The sequence below is a fragment of the Sturnira hondurensis genome, unplaced genomic scaffold, assembly GCF_014824575.4.
Source record: "Sturnira hondurensis isolate 20B ecotype Veracruz unplaced genomic scaffold, ASM1482457v3 Scaffold0000780, whole genome shotgun sequence".
Taxonomy (NCBI): domain Eukaryota; kingdom Metazoa; phylum Chordata; class Mammalia; order Chiroptera; family Phyllostomidae; genus Sturnira; species Sturnira hondurensis.
In genome coordinates, this window is record NW_028073411.1 from 13,428,536 (window position 1) to 13,434,535 (window position 6,000).

General features: G+C 41.6%; 1 long non-coding RNA gene across 1 annotated transcript in view; it reads left to right on the forward strand.

The window, feature by feature from the left end:
• The first annotated feature begins 4,285 nt into the window (after positions 1–4,285).
• LOC118989787 (uncharacterized) overlaps positions 4,286–6,000 on the forward strand; it is a 10,730-nt gene continuing 9,015 nt past the window's right edge. Inside the window, exon 1 of the long non-coding RNA XR_005067086.1 lies at positions 4,286–4,386. This is a non-coding gene — a long non-coding RNA (uncharacterized LOC118989787). The remainder of the gene's footprint in view (positions 4,387–6,000) is intronic.

The window sequence follows — 6,000 nt, forward strand, 5'->3', positions numbered from 1 at the left end:
CACACTGGGGGTGCCTTCAGAGCACACATTTTAAATGACATGACAGAGACCCGGTGGTGCTCAAACTAGCTGTGTCCAGAGTGATGAGACACAGAGCTGCAGTGTAGACTAAGTGCTAAGATCTGATGGGGAACTGGTTTCACTGAGAGTGTGGTGGAAGCTGCACCCCCTCTAGAACTGGCTCTTCTGAATTGTTTTCCTGACACAGCATTTTTCTTTTGACCTTCCTTTGGACCTCCCTGGTGTGGCCTCTTTGCTCCGCGCACTGGCCCGGCTGCCCTGTCCATCACTTTTGTTGACAGAGTATCAGTGCCGGCCCCTCTGACAGGAAGAACTTGGTGCCTCTTCACCTTCGTGCTGGGCTGGGGCTGTTGGCTTTGCAGACCTCCCCAAGCTTTTCATTAAAAAAAAAAAAAGATCCAGTAAAATATGCTCCATTACCACAGCGATGTTTTGACCACTACGCAATGCAAAGGCATGTGTTTCATTTTTAGGTGTTTAATTTGAGGAGGATTTCATTGAGAGCATTTCCAACAAAATGGCATATCTAGCTATTTATCATATAAATGATATTTTAAATTTTTATATGTATTCTAGATAATAAACATTAATATGTAAATAAAAATACCTGATATGCATCATAAAAGTACTCCATGCTAGGTGTTTAGGATATTTTATTAGTTTCCTAGGGCCACCATAACAAAGTACCAAAGACTGACTGAGTGGCTTATACAACAGAAATGTATTTTCTCATAATTCTGGATGCTAGAAGTCTGAGATCCAGGCGTTGGCAGGGCTGGTTTCTTCTGAGGCCTCTCTCCTTGGCTTGTTCATGGCCGTATTTCTTCTGTGTCTTCACGTGGTTTTACCTCTAATGTGTCGGAGTCCCAGTCTCTTCCGATACCAACATTTGTCAAATTGGATTAAGGCCCTTCCTACTGGCCTCATTTTAACTCACCAACCTGTTTAAAGTCCTCATACAAATACAGACACGTTTAGATGTACGGAAAGTTAGGAATTTAACTTTTGAATTTTGGTGGAACACATTTCAGTTCATATTATTTACAGACATTATTTTGTATATTTACTCACATTTTGTGTAATTATTCACATTTTAGAATGAAGACAAAGATGCTGAGTGTCCCTCTCAAGGCCAAAGTGCTAACTAGTGGCAGAACTAGAATTTAAAGCCAGGTCTGGGAGACTTGAAAGCTCTTAACCACTATAGTCCAATGCCTTTGCTCCCAACACTGTATCTTTTTCCCAGGTGTCCTATCTGCAATGCATTAATATGACTCTCTTTCCCAGCACAGGCGCTAGCTTCCTCATTGTAGTTGTTGTTGCAGACTGATACCATCTTGCCCAAGTGATGTTAGATTTGGCCTGGAATTAGACATCTCCCTTTAGGCATTATGCAGCAGCTGCCTTGGCTAGTTTGATGAAATTTGATTCAAGTGGAGGATAGAAATGTATTTTATTCAATTTCACAAAATTTTAGTAGTTTTGTGTGAGATACAAGTTTCCAGTTGAAATCATGTTGAGTTGTGGTTTGGCTCATATCTTAGTCACTTCTGGTTGAGACAACAGAAATTTGTTTGTCACGCTTGTGGGTGCTGGGCAATCCAAAATCATGGCGCTGATAGTCTCCGTGTTTGACTAGGGTCCTTCTTTGTGTTGCAAGCAGACATCTTCTCATTGTATCTTCATGTGGCCTAGTGGCAGAAAGGAAGCAAGTTCTCTCATGCCTCTTCATACCAGGGCACTGATCCCAAACTGAGGACGTCACCTTTAGGACCTAGTTACTTACCAGAGGCCCTTCCTCCAACTATCATCACATTGGGCACTAGGGTTCCAGCAGATACATTTTGGGGGGGATGCTTTTGGTCTACAGCAACTCAGGAAGAAGTGTCACCTCTGACAGATGTGTGGCTTCCTACTTTCACATGGACTGTCTTAGCCGATCTCACCACAAGAGCATTCTGGGGTGGAAAACACCAGTACCGTTATAGCTGAGTCTGCTGGCACAATTTTTCCTTCTAAACTTCTCCATGCAGTGGCCAGACCAGGCTTACAGGTAGGTTTAGGGTTAGTCAGCGGACGGTTTTACTGAGACTTAAAAACTAGAGGTGGTGACTCGGGTTAGTAGATGCACAGGGAGCGATGCCAAGAATAGCAGGAGAGAGCCTGAGAGAATTGATCACACAGTTACGGAAGGTGAGCTTTCAAGCGCGTCTTTTCAGCCGTATTTAGGGCACATATCACATGTTGGATTCTGTTTGTTTTCAGTAAGACTAAGTATAAAGGGGTGAATCACAACCTCACAGAGATGCTACCAGGGAAGATCAACATGCACACACCTACAATAAAAGTAAGAGTGCACTTAAATTATAATGAGTGCTTAAATTGTTTTCTATGGAAATATTTTCACTGTTTTCTGCTTCTTTGTAATGAGAGGGATTAATTTTATCTATGATGTTGAGCTGTGACAAAGTGAAATTTGACTGAAACTTGAAGGGCGTTAAAGGACGGTTATGAAGTCAAGACAGGGCAATGAGCAGGCAGAACCGTGGGCTGAGGGCAGTAAGACTGGTCCCCATAATGTGGGTAAGAAAATGGGAAACTATAGCCACAAGCAAAGGAAAAAAGCAACAATTAAGAGGAACAGAAGAACTGGGTCAAGTGTGACTGGGTCCCCGTTTAGGATGGAAGGCAGGAGAAGCCCTCCTTCACAGATTAAGGGGTCGGGGCTTTATTCAGAAGGTCATGAGAATTGTTCATCTGCCTTTCACAGGACAAAGTACCTGTTTTCTGAAAAATCTCACATGATTCTGGAATGAAGCCACTGTCACTCATCATTACCTTTTAAATCTTCACTTCATGATTTGGTTCCAAAGCTATTGGGCCAATCCCTGTTTTAAAAAGAAAACCTTTCTTTTGATCACTCTCAAAAGATAAACGTTTGACTCTTTAATTTTCTTTTTACTCTTTAACAAGCACTTCTCTAGGGAAGCAAGCTAAAACAAAAAATGCCAAAGCACAGACAAAGATGATCACTACAGCAATATCATCTGTAACAGTGAAAAATTAGAAGTGACTTTACCTTTTCTTTTTAGAGAAACAGTTGACTAAATTATGATATATTTATGCAATGGATTAAAAGGCAGCCATAAAAGACTTTTAATGATGTATATAAAAGTTGGAAAGAAACACAATAAAATAGAACTATAATAACACAGGATGCTGGGAGGTTTTATAAAGGTAATAATTTTTTCATAAATGTGTCTATTTTCCAACATCCACAAATGGTTTATATATTTATTAAATAATCAGAATTAAAATTAAAATGAATCTGGAGTCCATCCCAGGCACTGAGTTCCAGTAATGGCTAAATCAATAGCAACCAAGAGGATGGCTCTGAAGGGAACATGTGTAGTCCACCAGGGCACAGTCTGGTCAACTGACAGTTTAGTTGGTCTGTGTTGGTCTTGTTTTGTCTCAAAACCCTTGGACAAAAGAGCAGCCCCCTTCTCCGAGTGGGCTTTGCTGTGGTGCCAGCACACTTCAGTCTCTTGGTTCATCTTGTTGCTGTTGGAGTCTAACACTGTGCTGGACGCACTGTGGACGTCAAGGTGTATTTGTTGATTGGGTGAAAGATCCGGTCAAAAGGCTCGTCCCTCTCATTAACAGCGCCCTGTTGAGCTGACAGTGTCAATGATATTCACTTTGAGAATTTGTCGAAATCACACACTCAGTGTATCTCTTCGCATTCTATGGAATTGCTTTGCCGAAATGTGGATGAGGGGTTGAAGTCCCGTCTGTTCTTCTTACCAGTTTCATGACTATGGGCTACTTTGTCTGTGCTTTAGTTTATTAAAACATGAGCTTTAGGATTGAGTTAAAAAAGCATAAATGTGGATATATGTAGCCCTGAAATAATAGAGGTGGCAAATAAAGGGTGTTTGAGCCAGAGCTGACTACTTTTTGGTAAACATGACTGACTGCAAGGCGTTTTAGAGAAACCAAGAGCCTTTTGGAAAACAGATGTTTAGCACTCAGTGTAGCAACACGTGATGGCAAAGGGATGGGTGTGTGTTAAGGCAAAGACCACTCTTAATGCCAGAAAAGAAGTCATGGCTGATGATGAACCCCACCAGCTGCCTCTCAAGCATTACATCACAGTAGGAAGCAACACACGAAGTTTGAGGGTTGGAGGTAATCTCAGATTTAAAGAAACAATTCTAATGCTGTCTAATTTATGACCATTCCAGAGACTGCCAATAATGAACAGTAGAATTTTGATAAACTTAGAACATGATTTTTTCAACATGTTCTTCAAATGTGTTGCCATGAACTCCAAGATGTCATGAAGGCAGGAAAAGGATTAAGGTACAGGTGATCCAAGGATACAAACTATAGGTGGTATCAATTCTGAGGACGCCCCAGAGGAAATGAGCCCCAGACACCCAAGCCCATAACAGAGCTAGTCCTTTGTTGTAGGTTCTCAGTGGATTATAGAGGCCCCACCATCTAGTGGACAGAGCAAGAATTTTAGAATAGGAAGATCAGAATCTCTAATAGCTCATTTTCTTTTTTAAATCTATAAAATGTGATTAATCACATTTCTTAATAGAAGGAAAGAAGGTAAACTTTCTCTTAAGTGAATTCTTTTATATGCCTTACATAATGGGCATATATATTTATAATAAGCCTCATATTATGGATGAGACAACTGATGTTCAGAGAGACAATGCAACTTGCCTAGCCCTGGGTGCTAAGTGGCCAAGCCGGCTTGTTGCCGGGACTGGCTGACAGTCAGACAATGAGGCACCGCACATGTGCTAACATCATGTGTAGAACGTCTGCTGGGCTCACAGCCCCGAGCTGGCATGTCATGTTGGGCTCTGTTACCTGGAGAGCAGTCTTGCACAATTCACTTAAGTCCTGTAATCTTTAATCTTTACATAAAAAGTGAATATTAAACAAAAATGCATGTAATTTTATGAGAAATGGTATGAAGGCTTCTCAAAAAATTAAAGTGTTTTTGTGATCCAGCTATCCTATTTCTGGGTATATTTACAAAAGGATTGAAATAAAGATCTCAAAGAGATATTAGCAGGTCTTTGGTCATTGCAGCATTACTTACCATAGCTAAAACATTAAAACAACCCAAATATCCATCAATAGATGAATGGATAAGGAAAATACAGTATATGCATCCAATAGCAAAATATTCAGCCTAAAAGCAATGAAAGACATCCTGCCACATGTGGCAACACGGATGGATCTGGAAGACATTGTGCTCCATGAAATGAACCGGTCACAGACGGACGAGCACTGGGTGATTCAAGGTGTCTGACTACTGTTTAAAGTGGTCAACCCTGGGGACACAGAGAATAGCATGGTGGCTGCCAGAGGCGGAGGGGATGGGGAGGTGAGGAGCTGCTGTTTGGTGGGCACAAAGTGAGTTAAACAAGATTACACATGCTGAGATCTGCTGTAAAAAATGTGCCTGCAGTTAACATGGCGTTTTGCACCTACAGCTGTGTTAAGGGGGGCAGGTATCGTGTCGTGTTCTTACCACAATTTTAAAAAAGCTAAGAAGCGTTCCTACATTGAGTCAGGGAACAGATGCAGATGGCCTCGGGTCTGACAGGCCATTGTTATGGAAGAAAGCCTTCTAAAATGCACCTCTTGGGCAGCCTCGGGGCCTGGACTCTGTCGTGGCTACACTTGGTTTTGTTACCGAACAAAGGCCCGAGGGGGGGGCAATACTTGGCCCACCGAGGGATGCCAAAAACTGCTACAGAAAACAGGGACCCCTCCCAAGGACGATACACTAAAATCTTAAGGTCCTTCTGTCCGCCGCCAATTGGAAACACATCTCTCAATGCCAGAGATTTGTGAAAAGGAAACAAAATGTTTATTTAATGCTATTTAGGCCTAATGCCTTCCTTAAAATATTAAAGTCTTTAAGGATATACACCTACACACACACACACA